We start from the raw sequence: 21,641 nt of genomic DNA on the forward strand, positions 1-21,641 counted from the left end.
AAGCTAAGTAAAGGAACTTAGGAAAGTTTCTTTGTAGTTACTGACTTAAGATGTTAAAAATTTGTTGAATGGAATTCAAACTTTTGCTCCCCGCATATGAAGCCCTTTTGCAAAGCTGCTCTGACCTTCTTCTCTTGCAGGGTTATTCACTTCCTTGCAGCTATTTCTTTGCTTACAGGGGTTTCTCATATAGCAGTCAATGGCTAAGTGCAGTCTGCTGTATGCTGAGTCTCAAGGAGACTTAAAAGGAGATGCTTTTTTACTGCTGAACTCACTCACTGGTTGCTACTTCCATTACTGACTCAGTAAGATTTTTATGGAAACTGGGGGGGTAACTTTTCTGCTGCTCTTTTGAAACTGTGGGCACTTGGTATCAGAATCTTTCTGTATGTGTTTAGGGAATATGGGGAGGTTTGCCTATACATGAATATGTGTCAACTAAAGAAGATGATTTGCTTGTACATGTTCTACTTGCATATATTTTCTTTCCCCTGGTTCTATATGTCATGTTAAATGTTATTTTTTTTCTATGTTCTTGGAAGGATAAAACACGACAAGATGGGCATTGTGGTCAATCAGCCTTTGGACAGTGAATGCTTATATTGTTCTTCTACTTCATTCATATCTCAAAATGTTCACCAACTTTCACCTATACAGAAGCTTCCTAACCCGAGTTCCTTGTTCCTCTCAGTGCACCTGGAGGGCAATTTCATATTGATTTGGAATTGCAGTTTTTACAGCATCAGCAGTATTTCTGACTGAGGTGCCTTATAAACTTGGACCTCTCATCTCTACATCTGTGTAAATCTCCCAGAACTTTAAAATGACAGAGTGGGGTCACTTTTATGATAAATTGTTTTTAAAATGCAGCAGATGGAAGAAATTTTTTTTTAAAATGGCAACTTTTCCATGCCTAGTTAAAGTAACTGAGCTTAAGTTTCATTACCATAAGTATTTTTCTTAGCACTCCAGTGTTCAGGCCCTAGCTTATATATTGCAGTGGGGGATGGGGGTGGGGAAGAAGGCCAATTAGATTGAGAACTGGAGAAAGAGAAAATATATTTGCTGTTCCTAGGTCAGTTTCTGACTTGTTAAGAAGGAGTCCTTTAGCATTTTCCTAGTTTATTCATTCACAACAATGGGTAATCATCTGTATTCCTTGTTGAATTGCAAAAAAGTGAAGATTATGTAGTTACTACTAATATGAGATGAAACACAAATAATTCTTTTAAAGTTTGCAAGGCATTTTATGTTATAGTATCTCATTTGAAGGAATAATTAATTCATTAAGGTGATACTTTAATCAGCACAAGAAGAGTGCTCATGATGATCATAGCTAGCATTTATATGTTTTAAGCCTTGCAAAGTGATTTACAAATAATTTTTTATTGTACCCTGAGAAGGAAGAGTTAATATTATCCCCATATTACAGACAAGGAATCCAAGGCAAATACACATTAAATGCCTTGCCTAGGGTCATATTACCTGGAAATCTCTAAGGCTTTATTTCCCTCAGATCTTCCAGACTCCAGATCCAGAGCTCAATCCACCATACCATGGAGTTTTCTTTTATTATCAAATTGTTCCAAGATATACATGACACAAGAGTTTTAGGTTATAGCTCTAGGCATGACATTAAAAGCTGTGTCACCTCAGGCAAGTCCCTCAGTCTCTCTAGGTCTCAATATCCTAAATATGTAAAATGAATATACTAGATGGAATGTGCTCTAACTTTCCTTTTTTTTTCTCCAATTGCTATTGTTTCATGATTGAAGAAAAAACAGTACTTCAGAGCCTTCCCATAATGTTATCTATGTCATCCATACTACTAGAGCTGTGTTCATGGTGGAACAAAATCTTGTTTTTATTTTTTTCTGTGTGCGTGACATTTTTATTTAAGTCACTGAGGATCGGGAATATATTGAGATGGAAAGATTGTCAGACACAAACTGTGTTCTTGTTGTGGACACCCAAAATAAAATCCAGGGAAGCCTGACTAACAAAAAGGGACTTTAGAAATTCCAGATGTGAATATTATGATACATGTTCTTATACCTGTTACCAGTTTTGAACCAAATTTGGCTCACCCTGATCTCATGAGGGTAGAAATCCTGAACAAATTGAATGCTATGACTTATAGCTTTGCTTTTCCATAAAACTCACCCATATGAGTAAATATGCATGGTAAAAGCACTGAGGAACAACTTTGTTTCCACAGCAGATTATCAATATTAAAATCCAATTTAATTCAACAAACATTTCTACCACACCCAAGATGCTATGTTAGGTGCTGTGAATATGTGAAAAACAAATTAAAAAAAAGTTCTTGTCCTCAGGAAACTTACATTACAATAGGGGAGGAAAGATCCATAAAGCATATAAAGTATCTAAATACTTACATCTAGGAGAATCATGAAAGCCCTCCCTAGCGAAGCTATCTTATGAACTGTTTTAAAAGAAGGGACACTTAGGGTACAGATGAGAAGGTGATGGTATACCAGGGATATAGCATGTTCAGATACCTGATTATCAATTTTGAGAAATAACAAGCAGGTCAGGAATTAAACAAATTATTTTGAATTTTTATAGTGTTGTCCTTGCTGGGTTTTGTTTCTTTAAATAGTATTGGTAGAGGTTATTTTTGAGCTATTTGTTAGTCTGGTGAATTGTATATCTAGTACAGTGCCTCAGCTTAAAATGGTTGCAAAATTGTTCATTGTGACTTTGATCAATAAATTCTCTTTCATTTAACTAGTTCATGAATAAAAAAAAATCATATTGAAAGTAATTAATCATTCATCTTTTAAGGAATTAGCCTCAACCTAAGTCTTATTAGTAAAGGTAGGTTTTAAATATAAGAGCAATTTTTGTTGTAGATGCCATTCATTTTAAGTTGGAATGCTCCTTATCATTAATTTAGAGTGGGCATGCCTTTATAAATAATCTACTTCAACTCTCTCCCTTCTAAAGTTAGTTTCTTTTCATTTAATTTGTATTCTGAACTTTACAAATATCAACAAATGTGAATATTTGCATAAACATTTACAAATACAAATTCTAAATACAAAAATTCACAAATGAAACAGTGAATCTCTGATGCATGTAACTTATTATTAATACTGAATATTATGTTTAACCACATAGTAGAAACCTCTTCCTTTTCAGAGATGAGAAACTAGAAAATCAGTGAAATTAAATGGCTTACACTACCCACCTCCCAGAGGAAGTACATAATAAGGCCAAGAATTGAACATAGGCTTTTGGAGTCTAGATCCAACATTTCATCTCCACCACCATCCTACATTCTCTACTATGATTCACTCACAGATACCAGGATTAATACAACAAAGACACATAGACACATAAGTGTGTACATACATATATATTATGAAGGACTGTTGTATATAATTACATGAACATCTAAACCTATTTATGCAAATCCACAAAAGATCTGTAATGTTGTCAGTGCGGGAAAAATCAAGTCTGGGAACTCTGAAGGAGTTGTCTAAAGTACATAGAGTTGCATCATTCAGCTAGTAAGATTTTTTATTGTTATTTTATATCCAGTACTCTTTCTACTATGATGTATAGCTGCTTTTTTTTTTTAATTTTTTTTTTTTTTTAGTGAGGCAATTGGGGTTAAGTGACTTGCCCAGGGTCACACAGCTAGTAAGTGTTAAGTGTCTGAGGCCGGATTTGAACTCAGGTATTCCTGACTCCAGGGCCGGTGCTCTATCCACTGTGCCACCTAGCTGCCCCTATAGCTGCTTTTATTATTATTATTGGTTAATCTGGTAAATTATGTGATCTGGTGATATGATCTCATCAGTTTAGATAAGCCTGGTGTTTTCTCATTTTCTAATGCAGATTACCAAGTTATCATTTATAGCTATGCTGAATTGACTGGGGCACTGAGAAGCTAAAATTATAATCCCATAGGTAGTATATTCTGGACAGGATTTGACTCTACATCTTTTTTGACTAAAAGACCAACTTTCTGTGAACAGCCCTATTTTGCTTCTTACATATTGGGTCCTGTCCGAATTGTATCATCATTTTCCATGAAAGAGGAACTCTTTTTTTTTTTTTTGGCTTTTGCACTCAAGACTCAAGACACTCCAAATATGGTCATGTAACTTTTGTGGTTAACTAATTAACAAAATCTTCCTATGAGGCTAATAAGTAAAATTAGCTACTTATTAGTTTTTTCAGTGAGAAAATTAAAATGTTAAGAATTGAAGTGATTTTAAACAGTAACTCAAGTTAACAGGGACAGAGGGTGTGGACTAGGACTCAACTCATTGACCATATACTGATCTATCCTTCATATCCTTTGCTGAGGATCATAAATTGTATTTTTTATGAAATGTTTATCACAAGGTTTCATAGCTGTAAGACTGCTGAACGGTCAGAGTCAGTTGTGCTGGAATAGACTCATAAACAGCCTGTACCCCCCCACACTTGATGGCTTTGCAAAACTGTACAGTGCTTAGCAACTTGTGAGTACCCAATAAATATTCATTAATGATGATGATCATGATTTAGAACTGTGTCTAGGTTTCCAATAACAATCCAACCAGAGGATATCATTCATAGTAATTGCTCTCTTTGCTTGACTAAATTGGTTGATGAATATATAGGAAGTTGATTTTATTTTTCTTATTAAAAATAAAACACTTTTTTCCTTTTCTTGTGTTTTTCTTCAATCTGAGGAATTTGAATATGCAGAACATGAAAAGGATGCATGCCATAGATACCAAATAATCATTGTTGATGATGCTTTTATAAAGGTTATGATAGAAAGGCTAATAATGAGCTAACAGGCAGGGAAATATATGACTTTATAACTCCTTATAGCACAATACTTTGTATATAGTAGACACTCAATAAATGTCTTGTGAATTAATACACAATTCTCTATTTTTGCTGCATGCTGAGGCAAGTGTCTTCAATAGCAACACAAAGAAATGTGCTTATATGTGGTTTTTTATGTTTGTTAAGAAATTTGAATGATTTACTAACACTGGGGTTATTATACATAGTGATGGAGTTCCTTTGGAGGTTGTGGAATTAGCATCTTATAGGTGTCTTTTAACATACCTTTCAAATGAGCTAGGCTTTCCTCTGCAGGGAGAAGGATGAGAAAGAGAGGAGCCTAGCTCTCTTCTTGAATCTGAGGCATAGTTTTTACCCATAAAAGATGAGTTGCTTATGCAGAGTACTTCTCAGAAGATTCCCTCCTTGAGGACAGTAAATGGAGTTAGGTGCAATTAGTAGAGTACTGCTCATTGGGAAAAGTTCATTTTCAGAGAGTATTTTATGACTCTTAGATAGTGTTTATATCAGTCTGTCTGTGAATGTGTAGGGGATAAATCCAAGAGCAGCAATCCAAGCAGTGTGGATCATTGTTTTCATTGTGATTTTGGACCATTGGCAGTACATTTAATACATTGTGTTCCTGTAGAGTACATCTCTAAGTACTGCTTGTAAATACTAGAAAGAAGCATTCCTTGAAAGCTTTTGTTTAAATAGTGAAAAACAATTCCGTTAATATGGTTTTGTTTATGTATGCTTATGTCTGATGTTGACAAACTGCTTCAGGCTGTTATGGATACTTGATGGAGGTTAAGTGGAGTAGTGATATTTTAGCTATAGGAATCTGATGAGGGAATACATTGTGATTTTAATTAAATTGTATTATCTTCTCTTGGCCAAAGGTTTCACCAATCATTTGCATTGGATGAACTAATGAACATTGCTTCTGTGATTAACATGAAAACAACTGTGTAAATTCCTTCTACTTTCAATATGAGTTTGTTTCTTGAATTCTTAATTCATTTTTGGAAATGTGTGGAAGGTACCTGAAACAGAACTGGGAATTCACCAATGTGGGGAACTCCCAATGTGAAAGCTCATTCCACCATCATTCTACCATTGTCTATTTGTAAGTCATCTGTTATTTGTAGTAGTAGAGAATTCCCTGGGAGCAAGAACAGGTCAAGTTACTTGCCCAGGTTGACTCACAATTAATTCATTCAATTAGTTTCATTAAGTTTCTTCCTTCTTCTAGCTATTTTCTTAGTGACTGGGAATATTAAAAAAAAAATTAAAATCAAACAGTTTTTTTCTTCAAGGAATTTACAATTAATATATGTGGGGAAAAGGACCTGAACCCAGGTGTTTCTGCTTCCAAAACTGAAGTTCCACTCACTCTTTTATTCTGTGCATACTGAATTAGTAAAGATATTTTATCATCTATTTAACTATGAACATTTTATTCTTGATAAGTCACAAAAATATCCAATGTGATGTTGACAATTTTAATGAGCATAAGCACATAACAGTTTACAATACACATTTATATTTTAATTGCTCCTCACAGTTTCTCACTGAAGTATATAGGGGAAGAACTATTATTCCCATTTTAAAGATGAGGAGGTCAAAGTTGAAAGGATTTAGCAACTTATTAAACTCAGGTAAGAAGGCAAGGAATTAACAGATGGGACCAGGTCATATGATTACCAGTTCAGTGTTCTATTCAATTTACCAATAGTTTTAATAATTTAAGAGCTGTCATCATGTAATGCCATATTTTAGGCATATGTATACACATATATGTATGCATATATGTGGATAAAATGCATACATACATACATATATTCCTTGGACATTTAAATGTTTTGTTTCAATTTAGTCTTTATCAGATAGACTAACAGAATGTTATCAGAAGAATTTCTTAAATTATCTTCCATAACAAAAGCTGAATTACATCCACAATCCACATATGAGACCATATCTGAGAGAAGTTCATATTGCACAAAATAAAGAAAAAAAAACATAAATAATAGACATCTTGGAGTAATAGGGAATATTGTAACAATCATCCCAATTCTGCTAAGTTTTTGATAGTCAAATTGTTTATTTGGAGTCTATTTCTGCTTTCAACATCTAATAAACATAGTCTTGAAATATTAGAGAATCAGTGCTGAGAGACATCAGTGAATGATTTTTCACGCATCTTAATTAACCAATTGTCAGTAATTGATCAGTTGAACCATGTGACAATCAAGTTCAATATATCCAATTTATTGAATGCTTATTCATTGCCAATATGGGCCAGCACTGTTCTAGGTGCTGGGTTCTGTCAGAGATGCTAGATTAGTAATACTAGTGATTTCTTTCTCTCTCTCACACACACACACACACACACACACACACACACACGTTTGTATGTGTATGTGCATACATGCATATCTGTACATATACACATGTTTATGTATCTGTACACACATATACATACATGCACACATGCATGTATGTATAGACACATACTGCATTAGAAAATAAACTCCTTTGGGAAGGCACTATTCCATGTGTCTTCGTTGGTTGATTGATGAGGAATCCCTGAGCAGTCTGATAACTTCTAAACTCAACTTTATGTTATAGGGTATGACTCTATACTAATATCTGAAGGGCATCTTTTCACGGAGGACATCAAACCTAACGGTGCCCTACTTGAAGGACACAGACAACTTCTATGATTCAAATTGTGTCTAAAATGTGGACTCAGGGAATTAGACCTTTGTCAGAGGAATCACCTCACTCTGTAGTCTATCAAGAAGATTTGTGGAAAAAAAAAAAGAGGTTTTGTGACAACAGCACGGTTATGTTTCTGACATCTCTCCCTGCCTCCCACTATTCTTCTTCTCCCCTCTTTCTCTCCCTCTCTTCTATTACTTCTAACTTATTCTATCACCTCATTCTCTATCTCCTTGTCTCTCACTTTCTTCTTCCTTCTCTTGCAACCTTGTGATAGCTTAAGTGGCACAAAGTAGGCCTGTGACTTGGAAGTGGGGGAATTAATGGAGCACTGCATATGATTCCCTGGAAGCTCTAAAAGGGGACTACTTTGTCTTAAACTTCTGTACTCCCTTCTTTCTTTTGATTTTCTTTTCTACAAACAAGCCAGGGATTAGAGGCTTTCTTCATCTAAATATAGCCATAACAGAGTCAGTGAGAAAGTCCTAGAGAAATACATGACAGACATAGACATATGGATGGCCACTCAGCCTGAGAGAGTAATTCATGAACTGCCCTAACTCATGAGTGGAAAGTCTGTCTGTCTGTTTGTCTGTCTCTCTCTCTCTCACCCCAGAATCTAATATTTTGGTCAGTTAGGGAAGATTTATTTGGCGGTGCCTTTTCCAAAGTTTGAGAGTCCAGGGAAGGGACCTGCAAAGATAAAATGATATAAAAGAGAAAAGGACCATATGCATAATTCCTCTACACTGTCCTGATAAGACAAAGGAGATCTAATGAAGGTAATAATAGAACGTCTCATAGTTTTGTTTTGTTTTGTTTTTTTGTTTTTTGTTTTTTGTTTTTTTTTTTAGTGAGGCAATTGGGGTTAAGTGACTTGCCCAGGGTCACACACTAGTAAGTGTTAAGTGTCTGAGGCCGGATTTGAACTCAGGTACTCCTGACTCCAGGGCCGGTGCTCTATCCACTGTGCCATCTAGCTGCCCCTCATAGTTTGTTTTTTGAAGAAGTGACAATTATTATTTTTTTGCAAAACTTAAAGCATTATGCAAATGCTAGATAATGGGTGGTGGTGGTGATGATGATGATGATGATAGCAGCTTATTCAGCAGCACTTAGATTATGTTCAGAAAAGTAAAAAAACATTAAAAATGTTATTAGATTTTGTAAGTGGAAAGAATGTATAGGGAATCTGTAAAAAATGTGGCAAAAAGAAGGGGAAAAATTTGCCAGTTGCCATGGGGGCAAACCTTATGTCAAGTTTTATTCTAGCAGGTGTGTGTGTGTGTGTGTGTGTGTGTGTGTGTGTTTTAACAGGCCTGTGCATGTGTCTGCAAAGCTACTGAGTATTTATGAGTTTTTAGTGAATATTTTGGGATTCTGAAGGTCTTGTGCATCTTCTCCATTTTGGAGGGGGGGGGATAGAAAAAAAAGCTATCCCATACGTAATTTGCACTTGCTACTTTGAGTGCCTAAATAGAAGCTAGGAACTTGACTACCCAATCTGAGAAAAATCTTTATGTATTTTGGAGATTTCCTAGAATAACTTATGGTTATGGCCAAAGATCCCAAAAGAGCAAATCACCCTTGAGAGATCATCATTGAATCTAGTCCAATGTAATACCAGAGATTTGGGGCCAAAGAACAGAGTAGGATCTAGACCATGGATTATACCCATATCTTTTGATTTTATCTTTTCCTAGTGTGAAATGGATATTTTTGAATGATACGATTTATCAGTGTCCATAGACAACCAAATGAAGGTATCCTGAACTGAATGTGAAGTTTCTAGTATATCCAGTTTGACTTTATATTGATCAGATCTACCAGATAACACACAGGACTTGACTTCCCTTTATACTGGTTCAGACAGAGCCTAAGAGGTTAACATTTTTAATAATCTTTCCACCTAGACACTTTTGCTCTTCCTTATGAGTCAATTTCTCACTAGCCTTGTGGGGACCTAAGTTTGACAGAGGGGAAAAACAAAAAAATGACAATATTGATTTCATTCCTATCCATCTTCAAGAGGCAAGTTCATATACAGCTTACCTTACTTTAATCTTGCTTCCATAATTTTCTAGTATCATGAAAAGGGAAGAATGCCCTGCTATTATTATTATTATTATAGATTAAATGAGTCAGTTTGACATTGAACCCTTTTCCTGAAGACTAGTGGTCACCTTTGGTGTCATGAGCACTTTGAGAATTGATTTTCATTCCCCCAGCAATTCACAATATTGTCAAGAGAGTTCCTGGTGGAACAATAATATATTTAGTATAATTCCAATATGTATGACATCTATAATGCTTTCAAGTCTATTGCCTTTTCACAAACAATCACAAAAAGCACATGAGATGTTATCAGGCAATACACCACAGGTTAGGTTAATAGATTAGATTTGAACTGCTCATAGATTCTACAGACGCTGATATTTTATAAAGACCTGATTTAGTGAGAAAATGGCTGGTGAACTTAGCCACTGCACCTAGAAACCTAATATATTATCAAGCTGTTGGAAGCTCTGACTATTGCTAGTTCTGTAATCTGATGGAGTCAAGATAAATTAAGAAAGAGATCTACATTTTCAATGACAGACCTATTTAATTCTGATAGTTTAATAATAATCATAGCTGAAATGTATATAGAACTCCGAGTCTTACACAGTTTTTAGTGCAGTGCTTGGCACATAAGAGGTACTTATAAATGCTTTTTGAATGATAGCCTGATTACAAGTATTACTATTCCTGTTTTTATCTATGAGGAAACAAGAATTAAGTATGTTGTCCATGGTCACATAGCTATTGTGTTGAGGGATGGATTCTAACCCAGGACCCCAAGTCTAGGAGTTCTTTTGAGCCCTGAAGCAAAAATGTTAAGAAGGAATGTGATAAACCTATATCAGATTGCTTTCGGTCTTGGGGAGAGGAGAGGGGAGGGAAGGGAAGGTGGAAGAAAAATTCGGAACTAAAATTCCTATGAAAATAAATGTTGAAAACTATCCTTACGTGTAACTGGAAAATAATAAAATACTTTTATAAAAAAATAAAAATAAACCTTAAAACAGCAAGAAGGAACCTGTTGTCCTTTGTAAGCCATGAAATTAACACACTTTCATTTTCTATGAATCTACTTCAGTGAAAACAAGAAAACATGTCCTATATTGTACACATATAATGCTTGCTAACCAGAACATCCTCTATTCCTCTTTACTTGAACTTATATATATATATATATATATATATATATATATATATATATATATATATATAAATTCTCTAGGTGGACTTTTCTTTGGAAACTAGATAGTGTACCATTTTTCTCATCATTGAAGCTTCATTTTAGGCTTATGCTCATAGGGTAATTTATTAATGAACCTCTTAAGCCCTCAATGTGAATAAGTAAAATCCAAATAGCATAAGTGGTGGAAAAAAAAGGTTCTGGGAGAAACTAACCAATCGGATGAAAGAGCCACAGGAGCAGAGTAAAATTCTAGGATGAGAAAGCTGCTCTGGCATGTGGAAAATATTGAGAGTCAGGAGGAGAACTCAGAGAGGAATGAAGACCTGGCTTTGAATTCTGGAATTGACACTTACTGCTTTGTAACTTTAGATAGCTCAGTTACCCTTGTTTAGCCTCAGTTTCATCATCAGTAAAATGAGAGGATATGATTAGGTGATCTGTAAGGTCTCTTCAAGTTATAAATATCATGATTTTTATACAAAAGTAAAATAAGTGAATAACTTCAGAAATATTTATTCAAACAAATGTAGAGACAATTTAGCTGAAATGAATATTATATGTAAACAGAACATCAAAAGAGATTTACATGTTTCTGTTAAAACTTCTTAAAAATTGTATTTCCTTATATTACAGAACCTTGAACACTAGATAGGAAACTAACTTTGTATCCCCTGCAATATGACTCCTGACTCACATCCAATCATTGCCAAATTTTATCATTTCTACCTCTATAATACTTCACATCTGTCCCTTTCTCTGCTCATACAGTCAGTACCCTAATATAGGCCCTCATCAACTCCTCTTAATTGGTCTCCCCATTCCTAGAATATCTTTTTTCCCCATCCAATCCATTCTCTATCCAGATACTGGATTTATATTTATAAAGCATGTCTGATTTAATTACCCACTTCTTCACCACTCCACCCCTCCAGTCAACTACCCATCTTCAGCAGAAGAAAGTCCAGTGTCTGGCTCTCTATCTCTGTTTCTCTCTATCTCCATGTCTGCCTTTGTGTCTCTGTATGTCTCACTCTATCTGTCTCTGTTTGAGTCCCTCTCTGTTTGTCTCTGTCTGTTTCTCTGTCTCTCTGTCTCTGTCTCTCTCATTTAGAATAAATACAATATCCTTGATTTGTCTTTTGAAGACATTTACAACCTAGCTCTAGCCTTTTCTTTAGGCTTACAAATACATTACTCTTTTTAATTTTTTCCTTTGTTCTAGACAAACCAATCTTTTTGGTTCTCCTCAAGTACATATTCAATTTCCTTTCTCTATGCCTTTATCCAGGAAATTCTCCATACCTGAAATAAACCCTCTTCTCAATCCTGTCTCCCTTTAAAGCTCCCTTCAATTTCCACCCCAAAAATGAAGTTATTGTGAATCATTTCAGTTCTAGTATCCCTTTCCCAGAAATTACTTGGTATAACATATTGTGGCAATTTTCTATAAGCCTGTTTTTTTTTCTTTCACTTAAAAAATATCAAAATATTTGAGAGCAGGAACTGTTTTGTTTTTGTGTCTATATTTCCAGCATCTAGAAGCATGCCTGTCACATAGTGGTTGCTTAATAAATAATAAATTTTTTAAAAAAGAATTCGTTTCTTCCTTTTAAAAAGACTGATTCATGTTATGATACTTTTTCTTATAAATTTGAATCAATTTTCCATTTAGAGTCCTGAGGTATCTAGGTTGAAAAGTGATTAGTGCATTGGGCCTGGATTTGCAGCTCATGCTTACTATTAGTCATATAAACTCTGCGTGTCTCTTTTTTCAAATTGTAAAGTGGGGATAATAATAGTTCCTACCTGTCAAGGATGTTGTGAGGATCAAATGGGTTATTTATAAAGTGCTTCGTCCAGTGCCTGATACATGATAGGTGCATATGTGTAAGGTGTGGCTTGCTACTAACTAGATGTAGGACCATAAACAAGTTACTCAATCTCTCAGTTTGTGGCTTTTCATGTGTTAAATGAGGTAGAATTTGATCATCTTTAAGCATCTTGTCTCCTCTGAAAAATTGTATAAAATGACTTATTTTCCTTATCACCAGAAATACAGGCATAAGAAATACTCTCTATGAACCTCTGCATAGCCAATGTCTTCCATTTCTAATAAAGCAAAACAAAACAAAAAAACTATGCTGTGTGAGCAAGTATTTGTGTAAGGAGAGATGGACTATTTGAAAAAAGATCAAAGCAACCGACTAAAAATTTTATAAAATAATGATTTTTTTCTGATTGCCAGAAATATTGGCATAATAAACACTGTCTGTGAAACTCTGGATAGTCCATGTCTTCCATGTTTAATAAAATAAAACAAAACAAAAGCAAGTGCTTGTGTACAGAGAGATAGGCCATTTGAAGGAAAAACAAAGCATCCAAGTGGAAATTCAAAGATGCTGAATTTTTAGCACTATTGGAAACTCATCATATACCTCTGGAAACCTTACTTTACTGCTCTGTTGCTGAATATTTTCAATTTTATGTGAAAGGGAGAATCATTGCTTGCGGTCTGGGTGAGTGATGGCAGAAGAGAGGAAAATATTAACTTCAACTCAGGTGACAGGATTATTTTCAGGAATTATTTTTTTTTAAACTGCCAAGTACTTTTTAGTTTATAAAATTAAAAGGACAAATTCCTGATACCTATTTTTTCTTTACGTTTTTTTCTACTGTTTTCCAAATTGTGCCAATGACTTGACTTTCTAATTTTTTTCAACTTGTACTTATGTATCTTTCATTTAAACTTAATGTCATCCCTTCCCCTTTTATGGTTTTTTAACTCAAGGAACCCCTGGATCTCCCATGCCTCATTCCATCCATCAGCTTCTCCACCCACCATGACCAAAAAGGAAGTAGTCTTTGGTGATGCTGTGGAAGAATGAGTGATAAATGAGTATACAATATAGGAAAAAGATGCTCCAATTCTCCAAGACTTAGTGATGATCCATACCCTAGAGTGGCCCAGCCTGACTGCACAGTGACTTCCAGATAGAATCAGACCTGAAGGGAAACATTTCAGCATTCATTGACTTGTCCTGGCTACGAATGAACATATGAACGGAACCATGCTTCCCAATGATTATATTCAGTTTGATCACTCTCTCTGACAGTGAGAAAGCAGAATTTGGAAGCTTTGGCTCAGTCAGTGGGAAAATTGAAATAGAAATCCAGAATATTCATGAAGGAGAAGTGAACAGAGCCTGTTATATGCCCCAATCCTTGCAACAAAGACTGCATCCAATGATGCCCTTGTTTTTTACTACAAGTAGCCTTCAAAACCAGACCCTTCTGGGGAATAAAACTCAGACTTGCATCTCTATGGAAATCAAAAGGAGGGCTGCAGGCTGTGGTGGAACTGAAATCTCAGTGGACATTTGCTTAGTATATCAGATGACCATACCATTTGCTTATAGGACATCAGTGTAGTTTCAAGGGAAGGTAAAGTAGTGCATGCAAAGACTAAATTCACACACCATACAGCAGTAGCCAAAGATGTTTCTTGGTACCTACTCTATGCATTTCTCTTTGCATCAGTTGTTGATGGTCAGAAGCCTATGATCTGTGACACATAATCAAACAATACTTCTAAACTAAGTCACTCAGTGGATGCCTATACTGATTAAGTAAATTATCTCTCAATCCTTACAATGAATTTATTCTTGATACAGTATAAGTTCATCAATCAGTTGCAATATGGCATCTGAAAAATATGACACTGAAATTGCATTCATTTGAATCATATAAGGATGAAATATTTCAGGCTCAATGGTCTTTTAATAATGAAACTATGTTGGTGGCACTTAACACTGACTCAAATCTGGGACTTGAACAAAATTGGAGAGGAGTAGTCCCCTGAGGATGCTGAAGATAGGCTACCATAATCGTTTTTTTAATCATGGTGGTCACACTGCCAATATATCTGATTTCTCCTGGAACCTTTATGAACCTTAGGTTATTTGTTCTGTATCAGAAAACAATATCATACTGGTTTGCCAGATAACTGAGAATATATATAATGATGAAGATCCTGAAGGAAGTATAGATCCAGAGGGACAGGGGTCCTAGATATGACTGCACTGGTTCTGAGCTTTAGTCTCCACTTTTTTCCCCAATTGAGATTGATTTACCATTGGTTTTGAGACAGGCCCCTTTTGTCCAGACATTGTCCTATAGGTGACTGTTAATACAGAGAGGCAATAATTTCTAACCATTAACTGTAGGGGTTGGGGGGAAGGGCTTGACTCAATGGAGCCAGAGACCCATATTTATTTTTTCTAAGAACTTATTATGAACAAATCCAGCTCTAAAATCTTATTTAACCACAGGAAATAGACTATGAGTATTTTATTTTTCTTCCTATGTTGTAACTGAAAGTTTTTCAGTCTATTTTAATGAAAATTAGGATAGGGTGGGATTTATATAAAACAAAGGCATCTGAGTCACTGATGTATTAGCATTATAAGATGTCTGAACTGTTTCCCTCATTTTTAGAGATTTAAAGATAAAAGCCAAAATGAATAGCCTTCTAGGGTAAAGACTGGCCTACCCCTACAATGTTTTTCTGTAACTAGTCAAAATTTCCTTTTTTGTTTGTTTTATTTATTTCATTCCCCCCCCCCCCCAGTGAATGCTTACTTTCTTCTACTTTTCATTTGATCGAGGACAGTCATATGAAATACTGTAGCTATACCTGAAAAAAAAAATTGTTCACCTTCTCATCTAGTTTTACTCTCTACTATATTTCTTGAACTATGCCATTTCTTTTCTTTTTTGTGATTTAAAAAAAAAATGGGATGACTGGACTCTAAAGAAGATCTATGTTTTCACCCGACAGTTGTACCACTGGTAGAGTATGCTGTAATTTGAAAACAGAGCAATTGGTAGGTGACATGTGCTTTAAAATTAATTCTGGATGGCTTCTTTTCTTCCTTTTTTCTTTCTTCAATTTTTTAAACAAATCACATACAAATGAAATTAGCCCTTGACCACTCAGTTAGAAAATGTCATTTAGGATAACTTGTCTAACCAGCAACCGATTACTGTCCATGTCTAACTCTAAGTGCTTATGGTGGAAAATGTTTTTTCTACGTAAAAAAAATTAAAATTTATGTCAATATATTGATAACCTGTGAATTTCTCAGTTTTTGAAATCTGCACTCTATAATTGAGTGAACTAACTCTTAAACTTTTGCCTGACATTCAGGGAGGTTAAGGAGACTTTTCCATGGTTATATAGCTAGTAGGTACTTAGAGCAGAATTTGAAATCAGATCCTCTAGTCTCCTGGTCCTGTATTCCACCCATTACACTATGGTGAATCTCATTACATTGATCAAATGGCTTGACATAACACCATACGCATAAAACTACTTAAATATAATTAGTTAATGACAACCAAAAGCTAGTGACACTGTTCTTTTGCTGTCTGCCATCATGTGTAGCCAGTACAGCTCTATCTCTATTCTGTCTCTAAAAGAATGTGTGTCTCTCTGTAGGGCAAAAATAGTGAAAACTATACAAATTCAATATATGCTATTACTTTTTTATCATTCCCTCTCTTCTTTCCCCATTAAAGTCCTACACATTCTTCATGGTCCCCTCCAAATCTCATATATTATGTGTATGGCTACTTGACATTACTAAAATATCCTTTCCTGACTACATTCACCTACAGCTTTCTAAACGTCTACAGCATTTGTGGACTGAAACATATTTTACAGAATGACAGGATCTCACAGCTGAAAAATGAATTGCAATTTATATAGTCATATCCAGAATGTCATTTTCTTCTTCCAGAGTACTTTGTGGTAGGTATTGCTGGCATTATTATCCCCATTTTCCAGAAATAGAAGCTGCACAGAGAAGTTAATTGAATTATCCGTCTCACAGCTTAAAAGTGTCGGAGGGAATTTTCCTGATTCAAATCAAATGCTTCTTTCTTCAGGAAGTCTTTTCTATTTCTCTGCCCAACCCCTGTCCATATCTCAGCCCCTTATCTCTTGCCCTTTACAGTTATCATCCATCTATTCCATATATATTTTTTTCCTTTTCTACCTATTTATATGCAGAATATTCAAAAAGCCATAGTGTAAAGCAATTAAAGCTAAAAAAGCTAACTAAGCCAAGACCTTAGAAACACCGTGTACATTCTATCTACCTCATTAAACTATAAGCTTTTTGAGAACAGGTACTCTTTTCTTGTGTGTGTGTGTGTGTGTGTGTGTGTGTGTTTTGCAGGGCAATGAGTGTTAAGTGACTTGCCCAGGGTCACACAACTAGTAAGTGTCAAGTGTCTGATGCCAGATTTGAACTCGGAACCTCCTGAATCCAGGGCTGATGCTTTTTCCACTGCATCACCTACCTGCCCCCATGTGTGTTTTTTTTTTCTATTTCATCCACAGCACTTCACATGGTTCCTAGCACATTAGCAAATGCTAATAATGCAATTGATTGTTTTTAAGTCAAATATTCTATACTGGAGAGCTCACTCTAATTCATATTTGAACAGAATCTTCCATGCAGTATTTGGGACAAGTACCGACCAATCCTTGGTTTCAAGATCTTCAGTTGATGAAGAACTTTCTGTCTTGCAGGGCCTCTCATTTAAATTTAGAACACATGTAATTGCTAGAAAATTTTTCAATATGTCAATGGATATATGTCTTTCTGCATCTTTCTAGTTCTGTCATCTGAGATCAAGCAAATCAATTTGAAATCCTCTTCTGGAGGACAAATGTAAATGCTTGAAGATAACTATTATATCCTCTTTCAGGTTAAACATCCCTAGTTTATCTGATCTTTGTAATTTTATGTTGCCTCTAATTCCTACATTCCTAGAATGTTGGAACTGAGAAGCAAGCCAAACATTCTCTAATTCAGATGACATTATTTTACATACAAGGAAATTGAAGTCCAACAAAGGCCATACAGTCACTAGTGGCATGACCCCTTTAACTAACTCTTATGCTAGTCCTTTCCACACTATGTTTTCTTTAGCCATTTCAGTTGTGTCCAATATTTTGGGACCCCATTTAGAGTTTTCTTGGCAAAGACACTGGAGTTATTTGCTATTTCCTTTTCTAGTTCATTTTATACATGAGAAAACTGAGTGAAACAGGGTTAAATGACTTACACAAGGTCATACAATTAGTAAGGGTCTGAGGCCAGATTTGAACTGAGGTCTTTCTGACTCTAGACCCAGTACTCTATCCACTTTGCTGCCTAGCTGCCCTCACTATGCTGTACTGCCCTAATTGTTCTATATGCATTATTTATTTTCCCAACGAGATCATTAGTTTCTTGAGGGTAGGAATTATGTCTTCTATATTCCTATCTTTTCCTAATACAAAACTGAACACATAATAAATAGATACTCAGTAGATTGATTAGTTTTATGCCTGATAAACAAGTAGATTGACTGTATATGGGTTCAGGCTGCTCCCAGAAAGAACATGCTAAGGATGAACATATAAGGCTTAGTATAGCATTGGAATCACTGTTCTAATTCAGACAGAGATCACAGATGCCTGTCTGCTGGCATTCACCTAGGCAGCCAAACTGTTCTCCTCTTCTACTAGGAGTAATCCTGGGCAAAGGGCAGAACAGGATGAGGAAAGGCAGTTGCATGGGGGTTGAAATGGGGTTTGGATTGTGGGTTCCTTCATATAAAGGGAGAACAACCAACATTTTTGGGTGACTATATTTCTTTCCTTTCTTTTTTTTTTCTTTTTGGGGCAAGGCAGTTGGGTTTGAGTGACTTGCCCAGGATCACACAGCTAGTAAGTGTTAAGTGTCTGAAGCTGGATTTGAACTCAGGTCCTCCTGACTCCAGGGCCGGTGCTCTATCCACTGCGCCACCTAGCTGCCCACTGGGTGACTATATATCAACCAGCATGATTTTGTTTCATGAACACCTGCAGGGCTATGGTTGGGTTGAGGTAATAGGAAGTCCTAATTCTTGACAGAAAGATGACTAATGTGCATTGCTTTCTGGGTGCATTTCTTATTTGCTTTGAAGCCTCCTTGTTTCAGGTCCAAAAAAATGAGTAATTTGCGTCAGCCCTGGGAAAACTGGAATAATTTATTTACTGTAACGCTTGCATTTGCATATATGAGTATGTAGCCACTTGGTATATTGATTGAATTTGTGATACTAGATTCATTGTTTTGCTCCATTTTAAGGTTTGTCATTGTATATTTGGCTAGAAATATTGTTGTTTTCTTTCTAGTAGTATATATTAATGTTTTAGGTGAACTCCTAAATATATTTTGACGTGTGAATTTGAAATTTTAATTATGAGCCTAAATATCTGAGATTATAATGGAAAGCTATATAACAGCTTGATTTAATTTGAGTCCTTTTATTCTTTAAAAAAACCCTTAAAATCCTTCATTGCTTAAATGAGCATTTTGTTATTTTTGTTATACATAACCTGTGATGTTCTGCTACAAAGAGATTCCTTATATTAAATCTTAATGTAAGAATAAGTAGTTGAAATTTAGTAAAAAAAAGAGTAGTTGAAATTTAGGAAAATAGTTAAATATTGAGAAGTGAAACAAAATTTATCTCAAGTGTATAAAATGGTGTACTTTAAGAAAGTCTAAAATGTTTGGCCTTTTTTTTTTTAAATAGGTAATGAGAAAGAGTTAGAATAACAAAATTTGGTCTTCTTCAGTAGAGGCAGGCAGTGGAGGCAGCATTGATAAAAGGCATAATTGATAAAAGACCAGTACTGGAATCAGGGGCCCTGTGTTCAAGTTCTACTTGTAATATATACTTCTTGCATGACCCAGGGCAAATCACTTAGTCTGGGAGTTCCCTATATTAATGAAATCACAGACACTGTCCCTGTCTATATTCCTTTGGTTTCCTTTAATGAACTTCTGTGATTTTAAAGATAGGCAAAATCCTGACATTTATAAAAAGAAGGCTATCATATAGGAACCTGAAATGGCAACCTAACCTTTGGGACCATTCAGGTTTGTCTTAAAATAGAAACCAAGATTCTTTTACCATTCCCCCTAAGGTCATTAAATATCTAAATTATCCGGCTATAAAATAGATTGGGGGGGTGGGGGGGTGGGTTGCAAAGCAACTGCTTCCAACCCTACCTACATCATTTCAGAGATTCTCTTCCCATCCTATTCTCTTCTACTGTTGCATGAATTGAGACATTAGACTTCTTCCATACCAACGATCCCAGTTAGCTAAATACAGCTATTCTTGTAATTCGCAGAATTTTAAGATCACCAAACTAGAGTTAGTAAGGACCTTAGGTGCTATTTTTTTACAAATCCTTCATTTTATAGATAGTGTAATTGAGGACCAGAGAAGTTAAGGGACTTGTCCAAGGACACATAGATGATAGAGGTAGAGTTCAAACTCATGTCCTCTTACTCCAAGCTTAGTGGTTCCCCCCTCCCCCCACATTATTTACTTTTTCCCTTCTACCAACCAACTTTGAAATTTCAGCATCATGCAGTTCACTGACATTCCAAAAAACAGGGGGAAATATTCTTCACTTAAATTGATAAGGATTTATTATAACAAAAGATCATCTATTACTTGTCATATTTCCAGAAAACGTATGAACTCTAGTCATCAATTAGAAAAAAAAAAAACTCCACATGCATGGAAAAGTATACTTTTCTACCCTCAAGGGGATGTCTGAAAATAGCACCAATGTTGGAGCCTTCCCCATGTTATTTCTGCTCTGCAACTAAGAGGAATAAAACTAGGTAACTGCCAACAATGGACCCAAGAAGCCACCAACTTTCTTCCAATATCTCCTGAAAGATTTGGCAGGATGAGCTGAGTACATCCTGGGATTCATGGATGCCAAATTTAGGATTCACTGCTGAGATTCCATCTTCCTTCTCCCAGAATGCCTTTCCCTGAGTATTTTCCTCTTTTGTTAAAAAAAACTAAATAGTGGGAGGTAGGGGCAGAAGGGGAAGGAGGGACGTGAGATGCATACAGGTGCTAAAAACACCAATAGGGCTATAGTTTGTGTAAGTGGGATTTATATTTTATTTCTACTGCTGTGAAACCTTAATATAAACATATTGAAAATCTTTCAAAAATAACAAGAACAAACTTTAGATTTAGCATTAGCAGCAGATCCAAATTTAAGAGGGGAAAAAGTGTTAATTAAATTGTCACTTCGAACCTTCTGCCCACATGCTCACATACTTTGGGGATTATTGACTGAGTGAAACTGGGTTGTGTCTAACAATAGATAAATCTCAGTCTGTTTAGTCACATTAGTCAAACAACCTATCTGTTTGGTGAGTCAATTACATCAGTTAGGTGGCACAGTGGATCAAGCACTTGGCCTATGGTTATGAAGACTTTAGTTCAAATCTCTCCCCAGGAAATAACCAGCTGTGCAATCCTGGACAAGTTATTTAGCCTTTGATTGCTTCAGTTTCCTCATCTATAAAATGGGGATAACAGTGCCTACCTATCTCACAGGGTGGTTGTGAGGTTTAAATGAGGTAATATTTGTAAACAGTGCTGAGCACAGTGCCTGGCAGGTATGCAGTGTTACTTAAATATCCATTCCTTTCCCCTTCCCCTTTGTGCAATGGAAGCAATGTTGATTCCGGATCCAGCCTTGGTTTCCACATCTATAAAATGAGGGGATTGGACTAGAGAGCCTCTAAATTCCCTTCCATTTCTAGGTCTGGGATAACATTACCAATTCTATATATGAATTGAATGTTTGAGTCAAAATGGTAGGAATAGACATGATTTGGGAAATTGTGAAGAGTAAATAAAAATGTAAAGGTGAAGGAAGAGGGAATAGGTGAAAAAGAATGACAGTGAATTCAACAGGAAAGATTTAGTTCAATAT

General features: G+C 35.6%; 1 protein-coding gene and 1 pseudogene across 1 annotated transcript in view; both read left to right on the forward strand.

Annotated features, from left to right (window-relative positions):
• Positions 1-21,641, forward strand: part of NCKAP5 (NCK associated protein 5) — a 1,132,898-nt gene that overhangs the window by 629,269 nt on the left and 481,988 nt on the right.
• Positions 13,624-14,851, forward strand: LOC122746130 (annotated as a pseudogene).

The sequence above is a fragment of the Dromiciops gliroides genome, chromosome 3 (assembly GCF_019393635.1).
Source record: "Dromiciops gliroides isolate mDroGli1 chromosome 3, mDroGli1.pri, whole genome shotgun sequence".
Classification (NCBI taxonomy): Eukaryota; Metazoa; Chordata; class Mammalia; order Microbiotheria; family Microbiotheriidae; genus Dromiciops; species Dromiciops gliroides.